Consider the following 22,324-nt stretch of genomic DNA (forward strand, 5'->3'; position numbering starts at 1 on the left):
TTAGGCCATTTCAGAGGGCAATTAAGAATCAACCACATTGCTGTGGGTCTGGAGTCACATATAGGCCAGACCAGGTAAGGATAGCAGGTTTCCTTCCCTAAAGGACATTAGTGAACCAGATGGGTTTTTTACAACAATCTGGTAGTTTCATGGCTATCATTACTGATACTAGTATTTTAATTCCAGATTTTTATTTAATTAATTGAATTTAATTAATGTATTTAATTAATTGAATTTAAATTCGCCAGCCGCCGTGGCAGGATTTGAACTCGTGACTCTGGATTTTAGTCCAGGCCTCTGGATAACATAACCACTACGCTACCGTACCCTGTTTAGCCAGAGAAAGTATCCCTTTAACACTCCAATGGTTCTTTCAATGAGCACTCTTGAAGAGGCATGTGCCTTGCTGCAGTGGTCTTCGGGCTTTTATTACTGGGGTCACTATCCATGGGAGCAGGAGGTAGTGTTTGTCACCCACAGGCCATCTGTTGACCTGGTTTTCTTTATCTGAAGAGATCAGGGAGGGTTGAGTTTTGAAGAATGCATGCAATGTGACAACTTCCAGCGTGACCTGTGTTGATGTGTAGGATCCTTTGCATGTTGCATACACAATCTGTACATTGACAGCGTGGAAGCCCTTCCTGTTGAGTGGGTTTTCTGTTAAAACAAAAGACTTGCATTTATAAAGCACCTTTCACGACCTCAAAACATCCCAAAGCGCTTTACAGCTAATGAAGCACTTTTCAAGTATAGTTACTGTTGTAATGTAGGAAACACAGCAGCCAAATTGCGCTCAGCAAGATCCCACAGTAATCTGCCGTTGATTGCACTCTGGTCCTTGGGAAAGCCAGCTATCTGTAAACCGGATGGGCCTATCCCACTGCTGCTTTGCTATGATGCTAAAGGTGATGAATTCCCCAGCTCTCTTGGAAAGTGCATTAGTCACCTGATGCATGCCTGTATTGCAACCTGGCTGATATTACAGAGATCCCCCGTTGCTACTTGAAATGTGTGATAAAAGTTGAATGTTTTCATACCACAGAGCCACAGAGAGAGCAGCGTGGGCAGGTGAGTGTGGCCGCAGGTCTTCAAGCAGTAGGTAGTAGGGTTGCCCTGTTGCCTCTTTGAAGAAACGCACTCTTCTTATACATATCTCCTTAGTAATGCCCTCCTATGACCTATGTTACGAGTATATTCTATGGTGGTGGGGGGGTAATATCTGGTGGACTGCATCCTCCTTAAATGCTGTCTGAGTCTCTTTTGCTCCATCCTGTGCCACCCCTCACCCTTGCCCATGATAATGGCATAGAAGGGTATGCCCATAGGGAATGCCATACCTGCTCCTGAGAAGCCCTCACTTAAATATTTGGGTGGAAGGTGGGCGGTGTGAGGAGGAAGAATCTTCCAGTGACGTCACACTATCAGAAACAGGGAGAAGCAAGCCCAGGTCTGTGCGGGCAGAATGGCAAAAGAATCGTTGTAAAGAGTCGTTCACAGCTGCAGAAATTACTACCGAAATGCATCACAGCCCTCCGGTTCAAAATCTCCTCACTTCCGCCTGTCTCAGCTAAACCCAGCATTAACCATGCTGTTTAACTCTAACTTACCTCGAGCGCTTTGCGAATGAAAAAGCAGGAAATTTGGAACTGCAGTGCCATTGACCCGGCCCTCCCAACCACAACATATCGACAAGAGGTTACTCGGGACTCGGCTGGCGGATCGCAGGAAGGGCCAAAGAGCACTAGGGAACTTGGGATGGGTTGATTTTGGGGAGGAACAATCGGGTGTGAACGGCTTCCGCTCTATTTTGCTACCAAAACAAGTTATTCGCCCCAATTATATGTTGAACTTACGCTGAAAGTGGAAATTCTAGGCCGATCTACTTTAGTTATCCTGTGGATTAATTGGGCCTGAAATTGGTGTTGAACACCGTAATTTGAATTTTTATGCTCACTATTAACGTGATATTTGCTGGAACGTTGATCTGGTAACGGCGCAATTATGTCAATGTCCAATCAGAGACCTCATGTACAGCACGGCCAATGGCTTATCTCCCTCATCAACCATATGGCACTATAAAAAACTGAAAACAGACGCCCTAACTCTGATCGAGGTGTGGCACTGAGAGGTGGGTGACCTGCAACTTCTGGAAAGACCTTAAATCAACTTTAAAAAGTTATTAACATTTTAAAAACTTTCTAAAACCTTTTTACAATGCAGTAAAAAGTAATTAACAGTGCTGTTCGTGTACACTTTTCCACAGAGGAATCCAAAATCAGATCGCAAGAACTTTGGAGAGGAGGAATCGCGGGCCCTATTGGACGCAGTTGAGAGGTACGAACGGGTGCTGAGGACTACGAGGGCTCCCTGTAACATTAGAATGGTGGTATGGAGACCCTAACCGCAAACTCCATAGTCCCACAGACAGGGGAACCAATGCAGCAAAAAGTACAAAGACCTGACCAGGGCAGGCAAGGTAAGCATTCTTAGTGCCTCAATTCAGAACTCTCGATTGAAAGTACAAAAGTTGTCTGCTTTTCTAGAGTGGGGGTAGGTTAGTTGGCTACTCTTTGTTCGTTCAACGCAGAACCCAAAGGCAAGTAAGTCATAAAAGTCAGTTGCCATGGGAAAGCCTTTTCACAATGATGAATTTGACAGCTTTTTTTCTGCTGAAGAGAAAACTCCAATGCCTGAAAAGAAGCTTCCCACACTAAGCAACCCATGTGACACTCTCTCTGTTTTCTCCCTACAGGCCAAGTTGGCGCACAGCACGCGAGAGTGGCACGGTTCCCTTCCTTAACATAGTCTCGTCACAGAAGGTTAGGACTTTGCAGCTCCAAGACTTCCATGGTGCGGCAACTGTGATCCGTGTGAAGGTTCGAGCCATATTGACAAGATGAGTGTCAAAGCCTCTTGCTTTGTCTTCTGGCCAGGAGCCAACCCAGGATGAGCCTGAAAGGAAGGACATTTGAGATTTGTGAAATGCAGGTGACTTGCGGGCTGCATGTTGAAAACCTGTTTTGTAATTGCAAGGTGGGAGAAGGAAATGAGAGTGGGCGGATGCTCATGCAGCATGTGAGCACTGGCATAGAGTGCTTGGGGCGAATTGCCTTTTCCCACAATGTACTTTGAACGTGAAGATTATTTTTTTATTCGTTCATGGGATGTGGGCGTCGCTGGCGAGGCCGGCATTTATTGCCCATTTATTGCCCTTGAGAAGGTGGTGTTGAGCCGCCTTCTTGAACCACTGCAGTCCATGTGGTGACGGTTCTCCCTCAGTGCTGTTAGGAAGGGAGTTCCAGGATTTTGACCCAGCGACGATGAAGGAACGGCGATATATTTCCAAGTCGGGATGGTGTGTGACTTGGAGGGGAACGTGCAGGTGCTGTTGTTCCCATGTACCTGCTGCTCTTGTCCTTCTAGGTGGTAGAGGTCGCGGGTTTGGGAGGTGCTGTTGAAGAATCCTTGGCGAGTTGCTGCAGTGCATCTTGTGGATGGTATACACTGCAGCCACAGTGCGCCGGTGGTGAAGGGAGTGAATGTTTAAGGTGGTGGATGGGGTGCCAATCAAGCGGGCTGCTTTGTTCTGGATGGTGTCGAGCTTCTTGAGTGTTGTTGGAGCTGCACTGATCCAGGCAAGTGGAGAGTATTCCATCACACTCCTGACTTGTGCCTTGTAGATGGTGGAAAGGCTTTGGGGAGTCAGGAGGTGAGTCACTCGCCGCAGAATACCCAGCCTCTGACCTGCTCTTGTAGCCACAGTATTTATATGGCTGGTCCAGTTAAGTTTCTGGTCAATGGTGACCCCCAGGATGTTGATGGTGGGGGATTCGGCGATGGTAATGCCGTTGAATGTCAAGGGGAGGTGGTTAGACTCTCTCTTGTTGGAGATGGTCATTGCCTGGCCCTTGTCTGGCGCAAATGTTACTTGCCACTTATGAGCCCAAGCCTGGATGTTGTCCAGGTCTTGCTGCATGCGGGCTCGGACTGCTTCATTATTTGAGGGGTTGCAGATGGAACTGAACACTGTGCAATCATCAGCCGGGATGTTGTCGGGGCCCATAGCCTTTGCTGTATCCAGTGCACTCAGCCGTTTCTTGATATCACGTGGAGTTGAATCCAATTGACTGAAGACTGGCTTCTGTGATGGTGGGGATATCGGGAGGAGGCCGAGATGGATCATCCACTCGGCACTTCTGGCTGCAGATGGTTGCAAACGCTTCAGCCTTGTCTTTTGCACTCACGTGCTGGACTCCGCCATCATTGAGGATGGGGATGTTTGCAGAGCCTCCTCCTCCTGTTAGTTGTTTAATTGTCCACCAACATTCACGACTGGATATGGCCGGACTGCAGAGCTTTGATCTGATCCGTTGGTTGTGGAATCGCTTAGCTCTGTCTATAGCATGTTGCTTCCGCTGTTTAGCATGCATGTAGTCCTGAGTTGTAGCTTCACCAGGCTGGCACCTCATTTTTTGGTACGCCTGGTGCTGCTCCTGGCATGCTCTTCTACACTCCTCATTGAACCAGGGTTGATCCCCGGGTTTGTTGGTAATGGTAGAGTGAGGAATATGCTGGGCTATTAGGTTACAGATTGTGCTGGAATACAATTCTGCTGCTGCAGCGCCTCATGGATGCCCAGTTTTGAGCTGCCAGATCTGTTCTGAATCTATCCCATTTAGCACGGTGGTAGTGCCACACAACACGTTGGATGGTTATCCTCAGTGCGAAGACGGGACTTCGTCTCTCCGAGGACTGTGCGGTGGTCACTCCCACCAATACTGTCATGGACACGATGCATTTGCGACAGGTAGATTGGTGAGGATGAGGTCAAGTAAGTTTTTCCCTCGTGTTGGTTCGCTCACCACCTGCCGCAGGCCCAGTCTGGCAGCTATGTCCTTCAGGACTTGGCCAGTTCGGTCAGTAGTGGTGCTACCGAGCCACTCTTGGTGATGGACTTTGAAGTCCCCCACCCAGAGTACATTCTGTGCCCTTGCTACCCTCAGTGCTTCCTCCAAGTGGTGTTCAACATGGAGGAGGACTGATTCATCAGCTGAGGGAGGACGGTAGGTGGTAATCAGCAGGAGGTTTCCTTGCCCATGTTTGACCTGATGCCATGAGATTTCATGGGGTCCAGAGTCAATGTCGAGGACTCCCAGGGCCACTCCCTCCTGACTGTATTTCACTGTACCGCCACCTCTGGTGGGTCTGTCCTGCCGGTGGGACGGGACATACCCAGGGATGGTGATGGAAGAGTCTGGGACGTTGGCTGAAAGGTATGATTCTGTGAGTATGGCTATGTCAGGCTGTTGCTTGACTAGCCTGTGGGACAGCTCTCCCAATTTTGGCACAAGTCCCTAGATGTTAGTGAGGAGGACTTTGCAGGGTGGACTGGGCTTGGTTTGCCTTTTTCGTGTCCGGTGCCTAGTGGTCCGTCTGGTTTTATTCTTCTTATGACCTTTTTTAAGCGAGATTTTACAACTGAGTGGCTTGCTAGGCCATTTCAGAGGGCAATTAAGAATCAGCCACATTGCTGTGGGTCTGGAGTCACATATAGGCCAGACCGGGTAAGGACAGCAGGTTTCCTTCCCTAAAGGACATTAGTGATGCAGATGGGTTATTACAACAATCCGGTAGTTTCATGGCCACCATTACTGATACTAGTATTTTAATTCCAGATTTTTTATTTAATTAATTGAATTTAAATTCGCCAGCTACCGTGGTGGTATTTGAACTCATGACCCTGGATTATTAATCCAGGCCTCTGGATTACCAGTCCAGTAACATAACCACTATGCTACTGTACCCCAGTGTTATTATGTGACATGGCAAATGAACATGCTGCACCATTATAACATTTCGCTGTTCCTTCTCACAGGTCCACAGCAATCTGAGGAGACGGGGGCTGCAGAGGGCACTGAGGTGGAGACTGAATGGGAGGAGGAGGAACGGAGGGACCAGGAGGAGGAAGAGGAGGCTGTGCACCGCGGGGGGCGGGCAGGTGAAGTGGCGTCGGCACTCCTGTCCCCACGCTGCAACATGATGGTGCTGATGTGGGGGGGATGCTTGACCACGGACAACTTCTGCACACCCCCTCGGGAGCCCACTCTCCTCTCCAATCCCTGGCCCCTCCGGCTTTGCGCAAGTTGCACCCACCTCCCCTCTCAAAGGTTTCAGAGGATATGCCTTGTCCCTCCCTGCTGAACAGGTCATGTATGTTGGAGTGATGAAGACCACTTTCCTGATGCTCTGCATTGACATGCAGGATGTGCAGAGGGGCATTGCAGATTATCGTAACATTCAGGGAATGGTAACCGTTCCTATTTATGAACGTGACGGGTTCATCAAGTCAAGCCCTCAGTGCCACGTGGGTCCTATCGATGGCCCGCTGCACTCTAGGGAAGCCAACAGATCTCTCCCTTTGCTGTGGTGGGGACATGTCATACTTGATGAAATTGGATGACCTGCGAAGTATCGAGTTACATTGAAACTACACCACAGAAACAGGCCATTCGGCCCAACAGGCCTATGCTGGCGTTTATGCTCCACACAAGCCTCCTCCTTCCTTACTTCATCTCACCCGATCAGCATACCCTTCTATTCCTTTCTCCCTCATGTGCTTCGCTAGCTTCCCCTTAAATGCATCTATGCTATTTGCCTCAATTACTCCTTGTGATAGCGAGTTCCACATTCTTACCACTCTTTGGATAAAGAAGTTTCTCCTGAATTCCCTATTGGATTTATTAACAGCTATTTTATCTTTATGACCTCTAGTTTTGGACTCCCCCACAAGTGGAAACATTTTCTCTACGTCTACCCTATCAAAACCTTTCATTATCTTAAAGACCTCTATCAAGTCACCCCTCAGCCTTCTCTTTTCTAGAGAGCAGACCCTCAGCCTGTTCAGCCTTTCCTGATAATCATATCCTCTCAGTTCTGGTATCATCCTTGTGTATGTTTTTTGCACCCTCACCAATGCCTCTATAATCCTTTCTATAATATGGAGACCAGAACTATGCACAGTACTCCAAGTGTGGTCTAACCAAGGTTCTATACAAGTTTAACACAACTTCTCTGCTTTTCAATTCTATCCCTCTAGAAATGAACACCAGTGCTTGGTTTACCTTTTTTTATTGCCTTAATAACCTGTGTCGCTACTTTTAGTGATTTGTGTATCTGTACCCCTAGATCCCTTTGCTCCCCTCTCCCATTTAGACTCTTATTATCCAAGCAGTATGTGGCCTCCTTACTCTTCCTAATAAAATACACCACCTCACACTTATTTCTATTGAAATTCATTTGCCAATTACCTGCCCATTCTGCAAGTTTACTAATGTCCCCTTGCATTTTGACGCATTCTTCCTTTGTATTTACTACACCCTCCAATTTGGTGTCATCCGCAAATTTTGAAATTGTACTTCCGATTCCCGAATCCAAATCGTTAATGTAAATTGTGAACAACAATAGGGCATCTGTGATCTGTTGAATGCAGGCCCTCGTGCCGCCTTGGGTAATGTTGCACAGGTCACCAATGCCTGCATGAAAGGAACCGCATGCTTAGAAATTGAGGGTCGTCCATCACGATCAGGAACAATGGAACACCCAGTGGGTAGGCCATTGCACTTTTTTCACCCTCTTCCGAGTGTCAAAACACTTTTGTGTCCTGAAAGTGACTGCCTTCCAACACTAACAGGAGTGTGGATGGCAAGACTGACATGAAAGGACTACCAAGACAGATAAAAAGAATACAAAATCTCTAGGAATAATTCACTAACTTCTGGAATGAGACTCCACAGTTGCACTGGTATCTTTATTGGCCTCCAATGTTGAATGTCATGTGAGGACCGTAAATCGCGTCATTCCTAGGGTCTTCTATGACATTAATTTCCATCCCTAAATGGCTGCTGCAGGATTAGTTTGTAATAAAGGCGTAAGTCCAGCAATTCCACCATCGCCATTGTTCAACGGGGAGCCTCACAGCAAGAACGGACTTTTGTCGCTTTTGGTGAGGCTAAGAGCGGAGTGGCACAAATCGTCCAGCAATTTGCGGAGGATCGGAACTTATGGCATATCTCAGTTACTCCGCAAATTGCTGGAATTCTTTATGAATTAATAATGGCATATGACGTTAATGCATCATTCTAATGACGCAGCTGCCCAGCAATTTCTGGCCCAATTGTGTTGTCAGCAGACATTAATCTATACAATTTGGTACCTGACAATACAAAAGAGTGAGGGTGTTTTGTAACAGTCACAGTTTGATTTCAGTGTGGGTATGTAAGCCTCAATGTCACTGAAAGTGGGATAGGAATCATGCAATGTTGGGCACTCTTGAAACTGAACTACTTTTTTCATCTCCTGCTTTCCTTTATTCCTGATGTGGAGATGCCGGTGATGGACTGGGGTTGACAATTGTAAACAATTTTACAACACCAAGTTATAGTCCAGCAATTTTCCACATTCACCTGAGGAAGGAGGAAGCCTCCGAAAGCTTGTGAATTTCAAATAAAATTGCTGGACTATAACTTGGTGTTGTAAAATTGTTTATAATTCCTTTATTCCAGTTCTATTACTGAGAATGGTCTTCAATGAGTGACACTAATAACATAGTGAAAGACACATTGCATATATCTGAAAACTTGGATAGCGATTCCCCAATCAGACAGTATTACTATCAGAAATAGCTGAATCAGAGAGAGAATCCGAGATTTTTTTTTACAACGGGCCATATTTTTCTTTTATCTTCCGCTGTCTTACTTTTCTATGTGCGGGCATTAAAACTGGGAGGAGGAGCGACATCACCAGCAGTTGCAATACTTGTTACAGGAATGATGTGAGAATGATGGCGTATATTGTGTTGTCTGAAATGAAAACATACATCCTAGCAGTACAGGAGTTGCTGGATGAGATGCTGGCAACAGGAAGTAGGCTTTGGACTTTCCATTTCAGTACTGGAGAAGTATCAGACATTAGACTGAAGCAAGAGGTGTCAATTGTGCATTCCCTCTTTTGATACAGAAATATGAAAAATGGTATCGATTTAAGAATCACCAGCGTCCATTTCAATCTCTTCAACATCTCCTATTTGCAAATCGAATAGAAACCCATCCTCCTCTTCATGACCAATTCTGCGATGCTTCTTCCTCGTCTTTGTGAGATTTTATATTGTGGCTTAACCTTTAGATTGTCTTTCCTGTCTCATACATGTCAAACTAATAACAGCTTCAAAAAAGCTGATGCTGCCCCCAAAAAGCAGACGGCAAACAGCCCCGATTTTAGGACTTATTATGCTTGAAGACAAGTGCCTTTAACTTCTAAACCGTTTTGGGCATCCAATCTGGGCAGAGGATGAGGGGAGGAATTTGGGAAGGCACCTGATCCTTCCTGGTTTCCACTAGCCATCTTGAGAAATTGGGGAGGGGGGTTGGCGGGGGAAATGAACCAGCACTTCGTCCACCCGCCTTCCCCCCATCACGACACCCCATCACATAGTTGGGCGCAGGACGATGGGGATGCCAGGCTACCTGGGAAATTGCACCTGTTCTGCTGAGCAGACAGCCAACAGGACTTGATGTAGGCATACTTGCCCCAGAATGGTCTCAGTCAGATGGGAGACCAACCAGGGAGAGGATGTATTCAGGTAAGTCAGCAGGTAAGTCTTTGTTTGCATGGATGGGGGGAGGGGAGGGGTGCAAGGGGGGCATGGGAGGGCATAGGTTGGCATGGAGGTTGTGAGTCATGGGGGATGGGATTGGGGGTCAGTCATAGGGGGGATGTCGGGATCAGGGGTCATCGCGGGGGTCTGGGATCGTTGAAGGGGAGGATTGGAGTAGAGGGGGTGGATCAGGGTCGGAGGATCAGAGTTGGGGGGGGAGGATCGGGGTTGGAGGTCGGGTGTCCGCGATCGTTGGGGGGGGGGGTCGGTGCAGGTAGACTTGTTGGGCTGGGGGAAGCACTCCTGCTCCTCCGGGCACACAAGCTGTGCCTTTCTAGGTACCTACCTGTTAGTCTCAGGCCTTTGCGCCTCCTTTCATGAGGCATAAAACAGAAGGCCCAGGAATCCCGGCCCCCCAGGGTTGAAATCGGGAAGTCCAGAAAAACGGAGGGCCGAAGACTCCTGGGAGTGGGTTGGCTGCCCGCTCCTCTTCCCGCCGCGGTGAAAACCGGAAATGGGCGGGTTGGGGGGGTGGGGGTCTGAAATGGTGGCAATTTTCAATGCCTCCCCCCGCCCCCAACCCACCTGTTTCTCACTTTGAAAATTAAGCCCATTATGTTAATTTGTTATCTGAAAGCATTTACATCACACACTTACTACAATCCCAGTGCATCTACATTCATACAACAAAACTGGCTGACTAGTGCATCTGTCCTTATCCTGGATCCCATATTAGCCCAGACGTTAAGAGGGGATTACCTGGATTGAGGCTATGCTGATTTAACTTAAACAGAAAAACTTTTCGCCTGCTGGTTTCTTGGATGTTCTCTGCAGAACTTCAGCAGATGATTGGCGTGGTGTATTTGGGATTTCTGTCGCTCTTCCACCGAAGTTATGGCAGCCGATCGGGAGAACCCCTGGGGAAACTCACAGTGTTTATTAGAAGGGTAAGGGCGAGTCAATATTCTCAAAACAAAACCTTTGAGCTGAGTTCTGATAAAGAGTCACACCCAAATATTAACTTGTCTTTTCCTCTTTTAGAACACTTTACTAATAACGTATGACATTCCTTTGACGGCTATTTTAAGTGAACTATTTGACACACACACAACCCCATTACCATGTTTAACCATCTTCAAACCAAATTACTGGGAAGTACACCGAAGTAGAATATCTGTTTGCCTGATATGGAGTGCCACTCCCCCCTTACTTAAGCTAAGAGAATTTTGGTGCTGGCTGGCAAGAGCAGAGTTTAGGGAGCCGGAAGTGTGTGCAGGGATACTGCTGGCATTTAATCAGGTAAAACTGGGCAGTTTACTAACACAAAGCATTGGTTATCCAGCAAGGACCACCCTTCCTCTTAGGGCATTGACTGGTAGGACTATCTGGAGCTGACTAGGAGTATCCTAGCTCCCAGTGATGAGTCTCTCCTTTCATTAATACACTAGATTGGCTGGTAAATCATCAACAGCACCATGGGGTACCATGGACTTCCTGGCTCAGGTATTGGATTACTGATTCTGCCACAGAGGAATTACTCGGTTTCAATCACCAGGTGTTTCATCTTGGAGGTAATCTGACCCCAAAGAGATTTTGCCCTCACCCCCTCCTCTGGCTGAGACTATCCATTTGCAGTCAGTCAGTAGAACCAGGCAAGATGGACAACAGTTAACAGGGGTACCTCGTCAGCGGTATGGTGAGCAGCATTATCCTGACTACATCATGGGCGCACACCATCCCCCATCGCACAGCGGACCCACCAGTCGGAGGCACAGGGCTTCCACAACAGCTGCTTGCCCCTCTGCTGCCCAATGTAGTTTGCATTGAACCTTGGATAAATGAGCATTTGGCCCCATACCCAGCCTCTACGTAACACATTTTATACAGCCAATGAAATTACTTTTAACTTAATAGAGCTTAAGGATAACAAATATGTGTGGGTGCTTTATTCCGAAAGGAAATTGTAAAATGTTTTTTTTGTGTGAAACAGACAGACACAGAAAGATAAAATCAGGCCTGTCTGATTACTGCTATCATTCTTTTGTGGTTGCCTGCAAAATGGTAGCAATGTTGAATAATCGAAATTTTAACCAAATCCTTCCTGTTGGACATCTAATCTAATGGATGTAGAAAAAGTCTAATTAGCTTATATCTGTGAGAAAAAAGATTGATGCTGTTTGACATTAAAATAATTTGCCTCAAAGCTCCCTTTACTGACTTAGTGGGTAAAGATAGCACTTACTGCAGTACTGACACAGAAAGCAGAAGGGTCTATTTCTTAGTTACCTGATTTCAGCTGAAATAGGTGTTGGGGTGTTACAAAGGATTTCACAGCCCCTGGGTTGGAAGAGAAATGTCATTTAGGGTAATGTTCTGGGTTGCTATCCAATTAGTCCTCCGAAAGCTTGTGATTTTCAAATAAAACTGTTGGAGTATAACCTGGTGTTGTAAGATTCCTTACATTTGTCCTACAAAATGAACATCTATGGTCATTAGGTGAGGGCAGGATCAAGCTTGACTGATGTGGGTGATGCTGGCAGGGCCGCATTTATTGCTGATCCCTAGTTGCCCGTGAAGGTCGTGGTGGAACCATTGCAATCCTTGTGTCCAGAATCTTCCCCTTTAATGTGAGTCATCTCACATGAAGCCCAGAATGTATATTGAAGTGAGGTTCCTCCAGACCCTGACATAATGGCCATGTTGATAGTTTAATTGCTAATCAATTTAACCTGATGTCTCGTGCCTGGCAATACAAAGGGACAGGAGATGCCCTGGGCATCCCAAATAGATAATGTGATGATTGGCTTGCCTCCATTGTTCCAGCTAACCTCTAATATTAACACATATCCTGATCTGATAATCACATCAAGATGTGATTAACTTTGATGGGACACAAAGCAAATTCTAACATTCTCTCCTAATGAACCTTAGTTTCAAACTCTGGTTCCTTTTTCTTTTCTCTCCAATTGCTTTCAGCTCTCAGCCTGATCACCTTGAGTCTACAAAGGTACAAATTGCACAGTACCAACTTCTTTACTAATAATTTTGCTAATTGCGTATGAGCTTTGCATTCTCATGGGGACCCTCCAAAAGGCCCCCATAAATAGGCAGATCCTGCTGGACCTGCGGCTGATCCTCCAACCAGCGATACACGCCGCGTATATGTATCAAAGTAATAATGACAGTGATGGTCAACACAAATTGAACAACTAAGAAAGCGTAAGAGAGCCTACGAGCCCAGATGGATTGCCCCACATTATATACCGTTTCCCACCATTTGTGATCTCCTAAGGATTTGATTCCTTTCTCGATACCTTTATTATCCTGTTGCATACAAACCAAATGTTCTTGCGAGGTGGTTGTATGTTGAAGGATTGACTTCAAAGTAAGAGATAGGGAGGGAATCGGGTGGCCGAAGTGGACAACCGACCTTAGGGCTTCCTCCTGAACGGGCAGCTCCAACTGTATGTCTGTAATGTTGTGCAAATGAAATGATAATAACGTTTAACCACTGACTTTGACCAGTTCAACTAGGGAGAGACAGAACATAGGGCTATTAATGGGGCAAAGGGTTTCCCCATGATGTAGGTGTGAGGCCCTGGTTGTAACGCAGTACCTTCCCCTGCCCAGGTAGGCAGTTCTCGCCTGGCCAGGACTCCATCGGCTTACAGCGATTGTACAGTTTAGAGAATGCTCGTCCAATGTGAACCCACACGTGGGTGTAGTGTGCTGGTACACATCACAACTACACACCCACTCGTTTCCAACTTGTCGGCAACACTCCAAAACTGGGGCTAACAACGTGCTCTTTTTGATAATCAACCATCAAGGATGGTCCCGAAACTCCTTAAAAATAGTATTGTCATCTGAATCTTCAATGGCTCCTATGGATTCCACCTTGTACAACCGCATAGGAGGGGCTGTAGAGTTCACGATGATTGGGACTGCCAATATCACTGGGACCTGGCCGTCACTGCCCTGAGAGTGGGCCCGAGGGCCGAGAAAGGCCAGGCTGTGCCGCCTGATGCGTTTATATTCATCTTCCATCTTATTGGTTCCTAGCCAGGTGGCCAAGATTCTTGACAAAGGCAGGGATACGATTAGAATTGAGGTCAGACAATCCTTTTTTCTAAGGTAAGCACAAAGTTTCCATACTACAGGTAACTGCTTTGGAGACATTCTGCTGCGTACTCTTGGTTGATTTCCTCAATAATCTCATTGACCTTATCCGAGATGGACTGCATGGCCGCTACTATCTCTTTGGTGGATAACGGCGTTTTACCTTGTTCATGGATTAGGTCCCCACTTTGGTCATTTAATTTGGTTAAAAGACCCTTCAGTTGCCTCCGCATGACATCATCGTGTTCCCGCATAGACTCGACATCTATACGATTCAGGCCGGCCACATCGGCGGTGGCTCCTAACCCCAACCATTCGGCTAAACCTCATTTGCATCAGGCCTTCAGCCCTTCACCCATATTGGGGTCAGGGCTCCTCCAATCTGTCCTTTGGTTCCTCACCTGCGTGTCCCCTACCACTTCATTTAACATGGGGCGAAACAAATTAAGGGAGCTACTGTGGCACAATCCGTCAGGCATATGCACAGAGGTTAAATTAAAAACAACCGGAACAATTTCAAAGCGCATATCATTATAAAATCGCCTGATTCCATCACTTCTAACCCATTTGTTTGTGGATTAGAGAGTAACATGAGACAAGGGGTCCCGGACGTCCAGCAGCGTTTTTACCCAGTTTCCCAATGGCCTCTAACCTCACAGGAGAGCTGACATAGGTACTGTCGTCACCTCGTTCACAATGGACGTTACCACTATGCCTATTCCAGAAATGGGGCCGGTTTATTCTTTCCATCAGGTTGTCGGGATATTTTCCCTTTATAGGGCACCCGGATATCCCCTACATGAGGGGCAAACATGCCAAATTGGTCTTGAAACCACCGCCACCGAATCCCCACCGCTGTTCCATTACCGTTACAAATGCATTTTACCCAAACCCCATTCCCTTCCTCCACACGCACGGCAATAGTTCAATTCCCATACAGCAGTTCTTCCATGTAACCAGGGCTTGCCACCTCCCAGTGGCAGTTCCACCGTCAACTCAGTCGTTTCTCGATTTCTCCCACCCTTTCTTCTTCTCTGGTCGGATTATATTTATACCATTCATCTTGAGGACCATTCCGGCACCAACTCTTAATCACTGCTGAGTGACACATTTGAAGCATGCCCAACTTAAATATCATACGCATTCACCCCACGATTCTCGCCATACCTGGAAAGTGATCAAACACAGTTTCTGGTTACTTATCAGTCTGTTTACTGTTTCTTCTGGCCTCACCTCTGGTCCTGTTTAGGCCAGTGCGAGGATAACCGGGGTGAGGGAGAGGGTCCCGGGGTTATATAGTTACCGGACCGTGCCCACGCGAGCTGGGTAGTTGGACGGGGCCATAGTTCCCTGTCGTTAATGACTATTGGTTCATCATGTGGCCACCATTCATTGGCTTTATCCAGCATAATAATTTTTAAACTATCTACTTGTCCCTTAGGCACCGGACCTTTATGCGGTTTCATCTGGTTAACATGGACCCACCGGTCTGCATTTTTCCGCTTGGTCACTTGACAGTGTATTTTACGTACTTGTCAATGATCGGGTAAGGACCCTCGAACTTTGAGTTCCATTTCCCCTCTTGATGACTGACCCGGGCCATCACCTGGTCTCCCACCTTATAACCTTCAGAATCGGCTAATGAACACCCAGCGGACCCTATTCTGGTCATACTCAAGTTACGGGCTGGGGACCGCTGCACCTGCTCCAAATGGTTTTGGAGCAATTGCATCCTTTGATCCATGCGGACTCCTTTCACCTGGGGGCTGGACAGACAACCAGCCACCCACATTTCTGGCAGCCGCATTCTCGTCCCAGTCATAATTTCATAGGCGTTAAACCCCGTACTCTTGGAGGGGCTTCCCCTAATAGCCATTAGAAGGAGGGTAGCGGGCTGTCCCACTCCTTCCCTGAATCAGTGAGGTTTTTCACTAACCGATTTTTAAAGTACGGCTCATTCATTCCACTATTCCTGCTGCTTGGGGATTATACAGGATGTGAATGCGTGACTCAATCCCTAACAATTCAAGAGTTTCTTTCATCACCTGACCTGTGAAATGGGAACCTTGATCAGATTCGATATTTTCTGGCAGACCCCACCAGGTGAAAACATATTCAATCAGGACCCTTGCAGTTTGATTTGCAGTAGCTTTGCTGACTGGGAAAACGTCTACCCATTTTGAAAAACAATCTACAACCACTAGGGCAAACTCTTTGCCTCTAGAGGTGCGAGGCAGGGGAACAATATAGTCAATTTGGAGGGTTTTCCATGGACCACTTGTTGCTTTTACAAGGGCTGGTGGGACTTTGATTTTCGAGCCTGGATCGTACTGGGCACAGACATTGTCTATGCCCAGTTCGATCCAGGCTCAAAAATCACATCTGTCCATTGGACAATTTCGGCCCATAGAGGGTCTGGGATTACCACCCAGTTTTGCAGTATCCGGTTCCCATGTAATGTCCTCCCTGTTTTTGGGGCACCCTGTGGGCCATGGCACGGTGCCATTCATGGCTTGCGAAATTGTTGCAATCCAAGGGTCCTGACTCTGCATTTCCACCAATGTCAGGCTATTCCGATGGGTGGGCTGCAGCGGAGTTACGGAAGCCTTAGCCACGGTCGGGACTGCCCATTCCTCCCCACTCTCCCGGAAGCCTCTGGCCAATTCATCAGCCTTTCGGTTCTCATCTGCCCAGAAGGTATTTTTAAAATGTGCCTTAACCTTCACTATGGCCAGGGGATGTTGCCACTCCCTCACTTGCCTAAGGACATATTGCAGTAATCTAGCCGTGGGGAGTGGTTTGCCATCCATGGTGGCAAAGCGTCTCTTTTTCCAGATGGGTAGATAATCGGTTAGGGATAGGCAGGTAAAGTGACTATCAGAGAAGATAGTTGAAAGGCTTTTCCCCTACTGGCATTTGGAGGACGTAGGCTACAGCGGCCAGTTCAGCTTGCTGTGCCGATCGCCCTCCCAGCAACTTTCCCATTTTCCTATGCCCTCCTTGGGTGCATAAACTCCAAATCCTGACACAGGTCCATCTGGTGTACACCCGTCCACAAAGACATGCAGTGAGTCAAGTAGAGTCACATGATGCCCAGCATGTATATTGAAGTGAGATTCCTCCAGACCCTGACATAATGGCCATGTTGATAGTTTAATTGCTAATCAGTTTAACCTTTTTCCTCCAGCCTGGCAATACAAAGGGACAGGAAATGCCCTGGGCATCCCAGATAGATAATGTGATGACTGGCTTGCCTCTATTGTTTCAGCTAACTTCTGATATTAACACATATCCTGATCTGACAATCACTTCGAGATGTGATTAACTTTGATGGGACACAAAGCAAATTCTAACACTGTCCACTACTTCAACACAGGTGACTATCCTAAATGGGTAAAATTGTTGCTAAAATTGTAGACAGAGCCATATCATACAAGCGTGGCAAGCATTTTCTGCAAACATTACCAATAGTAATTTCTAGATTTAAAACAGAATGGTACTGGGGATGAGGGACTTCCTTATGGATGACAAAGAGCATACAGGGTAGGATAAAGCAAAAAAGGGAAGCTTACGTCAGATACCAAGAGCTCAATACTGCAGAGTATAGAGGGGTATAGAAAGTGCAGGGGTGAAATTAAAAAGGAAATTAGGAAAGCAAAGAGGCGGCATGAAAAATACTGGCAAGTAAAATCAAGGAAAACCCAAAGATATTTTATAAATACATAAGAGCAAGAGAATAACTAAGGAAAGAGTAGGGCCTATTAGAAACCAAAGAGGTAACCCATGAGTGGAAATGGAAGATGTGGATACGGTTCTAAATGAATACTTTGCGTCTGTCTTCACAAAAGAGGGAGACGAGGCAGACATTGTAGTTAAGGAGGAGGAGTGTGAAATATTGGATGGGATAAACATAGTGAGAGGGGAAGTATTGAAGGGTTTAGCATCCTTGAAAGTAGATAAATCGCCAGGCCCGGATGAAATGTATCCCAGGCTGTTAAGAGAAGCAAGGGGGGAAATAGCAGAGGCTCTCACCATCATTTTCCAATCCTCCGTGGCTACAGGTGTGGTGCCAGAGAATTGGAAGACTGCTAATGGTGTTTAAAAGGGGGGAAAGTGATAGATCGAGTAATTATAGGCCAGTCAGTCTAAACTCGGTGGTGGGAAAATTATTGGAATCGATTCTGAGGGACGGCATAAATCGTCATTTAGAAAGGCATGGGTTAATCAAGGACAGTCAGCATGGATTTGTTAAGGGAACATCCTGTCAGACTAACTTGATTGAATTTTTTGAGGAGGGAACAAGGAGGGTCGATGAGGGTTACGCGTTTGATGTAGTGTACATGGATTTTAGCAAGGCTTTTGACAAGGTCCCTAATGGCAGACTGGTCAAAAAAGTAAAAGCCCATGGGATCCAAGGGAAAGTGGCAAGTTGGATCCAAAATTGGCTCAGTGGCAGGAAGCAAAGTGTAATGGTTAACGGGTGTTTTTGCAACTGGTAGGCTGCTTCCTGTGGGGTTCCACAAGGCTCCGTACTAGGTGCCTTGCTTTTTGTGGTGTACATTAATGATTTGGACTTGAATGTGGGGGCTTGATCAAGAAGTTTACAGATGATACAAAAATTGGCTGTGTGGTTGATAGTGAGGAGGAAAGCTGTAGACTGTAGGAAGATATCAATGGACTGGTCAGGTGGGCAGAAAAGTGGGAAATGGAATTCAAGAGAAGTATGAAGTAATGCATTTGGGGAAGGCAAACAAGGCAAGTGAATACACAATAAATGGGAGGATACTGAGAGGTGTAGAGGAACAGAGGGACCTCGGAGTGCATGTCCACAGATCCCTGAAGGTAGCAGGACAAGTAGATAAGGTGGTTAAAAAGGCATACAGGATACTTTCCTTTATTAGCTGAGGATAGAATATAAGAACAGGGAGGATATGCTAGAACTGTATAAAACATTGGTCAGACCATAGCTTGAGTGCTGTGTACAGTTCTGGTCACCACATTACAGGAAAGATGTGATTGTACTAGAGAGGGCACAGAGGAGATTTACGAGGATGTTGCCAGGGCTCGAGAATTTTATCTATGAGAAAAGATTGGATAGGCTGGGATTGTTTTCTTTGGAACAAAGGAGGCTGAGGAGAGATTTAATTGAGGTATATAAAATTATGGCTGGACTAGATATGATAGAAAGGACCCATTTCCCTTAGCAGAGGGGTCAGTGACTAGGGGGCATAGATTTAAAGTAATTGGTAGAAGGATTAGAGGGGAGCTGAGGAGATTTTTTTTCACCCAGAGGGTGATGGGGATCTGGAACTCACTGCCTGAAAGGGTGGTAGAGGCAGAAACTCTCACCTCATTTAAAAAGTACTTGGATGTGCACTTGAAGTGCCGTAACCTACAGGGCTACGGACCAAGTGTTGGAAAATAGAATTAAGCTGGATAGCTCTTATTCGGCTGGCAAGGACACGATGGGCCGAATGGCCTTCTCCATGCCGTAACTTTCTATGATTTGGAGAGATTAGAGAAGCTGCGATTGTTCTCCTTGGAGTAGAGAAGGTTGAGGGGAGATTTAATAGAGATATTCAAAATTATACTTTGATAGGATAAATAAGGAGAAACTATTTCCACTGGATCGGTAACCAGAGGACACAGATTTAAGGTAATTGGTGAAAGAGCCAGAGGGGAGATTAGGAGAATTTTTTTTTAACACAGCGAGTTGTTATGATCTGAAATGCACTGCCTGAAAGGGTAGTGGAAGCAGATTCATTAAAACTTTCAAAAGGGAATTGGATATATACGTGGAAAGGAAACATATGCATGAGTTATGGGGAAAGAGCAGGGGAGTGGGACTAATTGGATAGCTCTTTCAAAGAGCCGGCACAGGCACGATGGGCCAAATGGCCTCATTCTGTGCCGTACAATTCTAGGTTTCCAGATCTCCCAAGTCTCAGGATGAGGGCCTTTCGATAATTCTATAACACCACACAGCTACAAATGGCAGTGCTCTATTACTACTAGAAATGTTTATTACTAAAATTTATCACAGGTATTCAGGTGTTAGACACCTGTTTAGGATATGACTGACTGGAAATTTAGTTGCCTTCAAGTGGTTAGCTACTAGAGTGATGGTCCAAAGAATTTATAAAATGGTTGTCGAGGGGGCCCTCCAGTGGCTGACAAGGCTTAATGTTAACTCTCCATCTGCGGCCCAGAAAATAGGCATTGGAGATACTTTTTACAGCTTAATTTCCTAAAATTTAGAAAGAGACTTGGATGTGTAACTGAAGTGTAATTTGTGACTAATTGCAGAATTTATATTTGCTATTTTATGCCTATTCCACAGGTTTCAAGGAATTGTCCTACTGCTTTTTATTTCAAATTATTTTATTATCTTTGAATTGTACAAAAGTTTGTACTCTTTCCAAGGTCACGGTACAATACAGAATAACAATACATGGTCCTTGCAGATACCTACGCTGAGGGCCTTATGCAGCTATTGCTGGTTCATTGCCAGCAGATGGGACGGACTGTTAGCAATCTCACTGGCATTATTTGGCAGACTTTTATTGTAAGTGCACCTTGGCTACTGTGGTGTTGACTTCCACATCTACCTAGTTTTTGGTTACATGTAGGTATGAGTGGGGGTTGGGGTTGGGGTGAGGACGGATGTTCCTCAGACTTCTCTCTGTCTTTTCTGCTTGAGAGCTGCTGCCCCTAGAGTTGAATCTCTCAGTGAGGTTTGGACTGCAACCCCTTTCCATATCTTCATATTTGAGGTATCAGTTTGTGCCTTAGGAATGTAGGAGCATAGGAACAGGCCATTCAGCCCCTCGAGCCTGTTCCTCCATTCAATTAGATCATGGCTGATCTGTACCTTAACTCCATCTAACCACCTTGGTTCCATGACCTTTAATACCCTCGCCTAAGAAAAATCTAATAACCTCAGTTTTGAAATTTTCAATTGACCTAGCCTCAACAGCTTTTTGGGGGAGTTCCAGATTTCCATTCCCCTTTGTGTGAAGAAGTGCTTTCTGATGTTATACCTGAACGGCCTACGCATGTGGGCCACTGGACCTTGGCCCTTAGTTTTTTGATGTTGTGAGGGAAGCAATGCTACTGCTTACGCTGTTCTACCATGAAATATATGCAGTCTCTGCACGTGTCCGAGCACACATACCTTGCGCTTCTTTGTTGCTGAAGCTTCGTGCGGACAGCAGCAAATAGCGTGACGTGGGGCTGTTATCTCCACATTGTACTATACAGAGAGCGGTCTGAGAGCAGCAGCTGTGGTGAAAGGACAGGCTACCGTGAACATATTTCTGATCACAAAAAGCATGCTGGTGAAAGAAGGAACAAATAAGTGGAAATTGAAACCCCCAAACTGTTTCCTTCCCACACTCACTCTGGTTAAATGGATCGTTTCAACTGCAATTTCCTGTTTTCTTTTTTTGTTCCGATTTTGTACACTTTACCATATTTCATCCCATGTAATGCAGTCACCTTGTGTACAAATTTCATGGGAGGGAGATTTTCACTGCTGTCACTGGGCGGATGCACCTCTACAATGGTGGGGAAGGGCTTTTTTTGGAAGGGTGGGCAGTGGGAGCGCCCACCTGATGCAACCCCTTTACTGCACAAATCGAGACCCTGCACTGCACAGTTTCACCTGGCCGTTCAGTCACAGGGGAGTCAAAAACTGTAGGTCTTTAATTATTTTTGTCGGGGCAGGAGTGCTCCTCTGGGCTTCAGTAAACGTGAGACCTTGCTGGACCGTTTCTCCTTCCTCCCCGCGGACCGACCTTGATGCCAGCCAGACCGGCCTCTGGGATGCTCGATATTACACCAGCCTGCAGCCGGTGAGCTGCAGCGGATCACTCATTTGGCGCCTACAGCTCACGCCAGGTGTTTTTTTTTCCACCCCACCCCAGTGATAAAAAAATTTTCTTCCACAGGCAAGGCTTCTGAACTGAAATGTGATCATTCGCATGAAGTAACCAGTGTGGTATGCCCCAGGCGAACAATGAATCCTTTTATTGTTACTAGCTGGCAAGTATGTCTCATATCACTTCAGAAGACAGATATGCCAGACTCTTCTGTAACAAGCTAAATTATTAAGCAGGTTCAATCATGAACAGGTCTTTACAGATGTGGCACTTTATATATGGGATATTCAATCAGTTTAAATAGAGCCATCTGGAGATGGTCCCAAAGGATTAAGTGGACAAACCAGTCCGATGAAATCCTTTGAAAATTCTTAAACATGGTGTAAAATAAATACTTGTCAGAGATGGTCCCGATTCCTTAGCAGGACATAAACATTCATGTCCATTTTGGCATAATGACACTGTACTTGGGGAGGACCGAGGTGTATGTGAGGCAGAAATTGGGGTAGGAGCGGAGTGTCCACTCCATTTTTCCATTAGTGTTTCTGTCTGAAGAGGGTGAGTGCGTCTTGTTCTTATCTCCTTCTACACGGATATTGTAACAAATGGATTCTCAAAGCCCAAGAACATCGGCAAAATTTCTGTCAATGGACACGAGAAGCCAGCAGCATGC

This window comes from Heptranchias perlo, chromosome 17 (assembly GCF_035084215.1).
Source record: "Heptranchias perlo isolate sHepPer1 chromosome 17, sHepPer1.hap1, whole genome shotgun sequence".
Classification (NCBI taxonomy): domain Eukaryota; kingdom Metazoa; phylum Chordata; class Chondrichthyes; order Hexanchiformes; family Hexanchidae; genus Heptranchias; species Heptranchias perlo.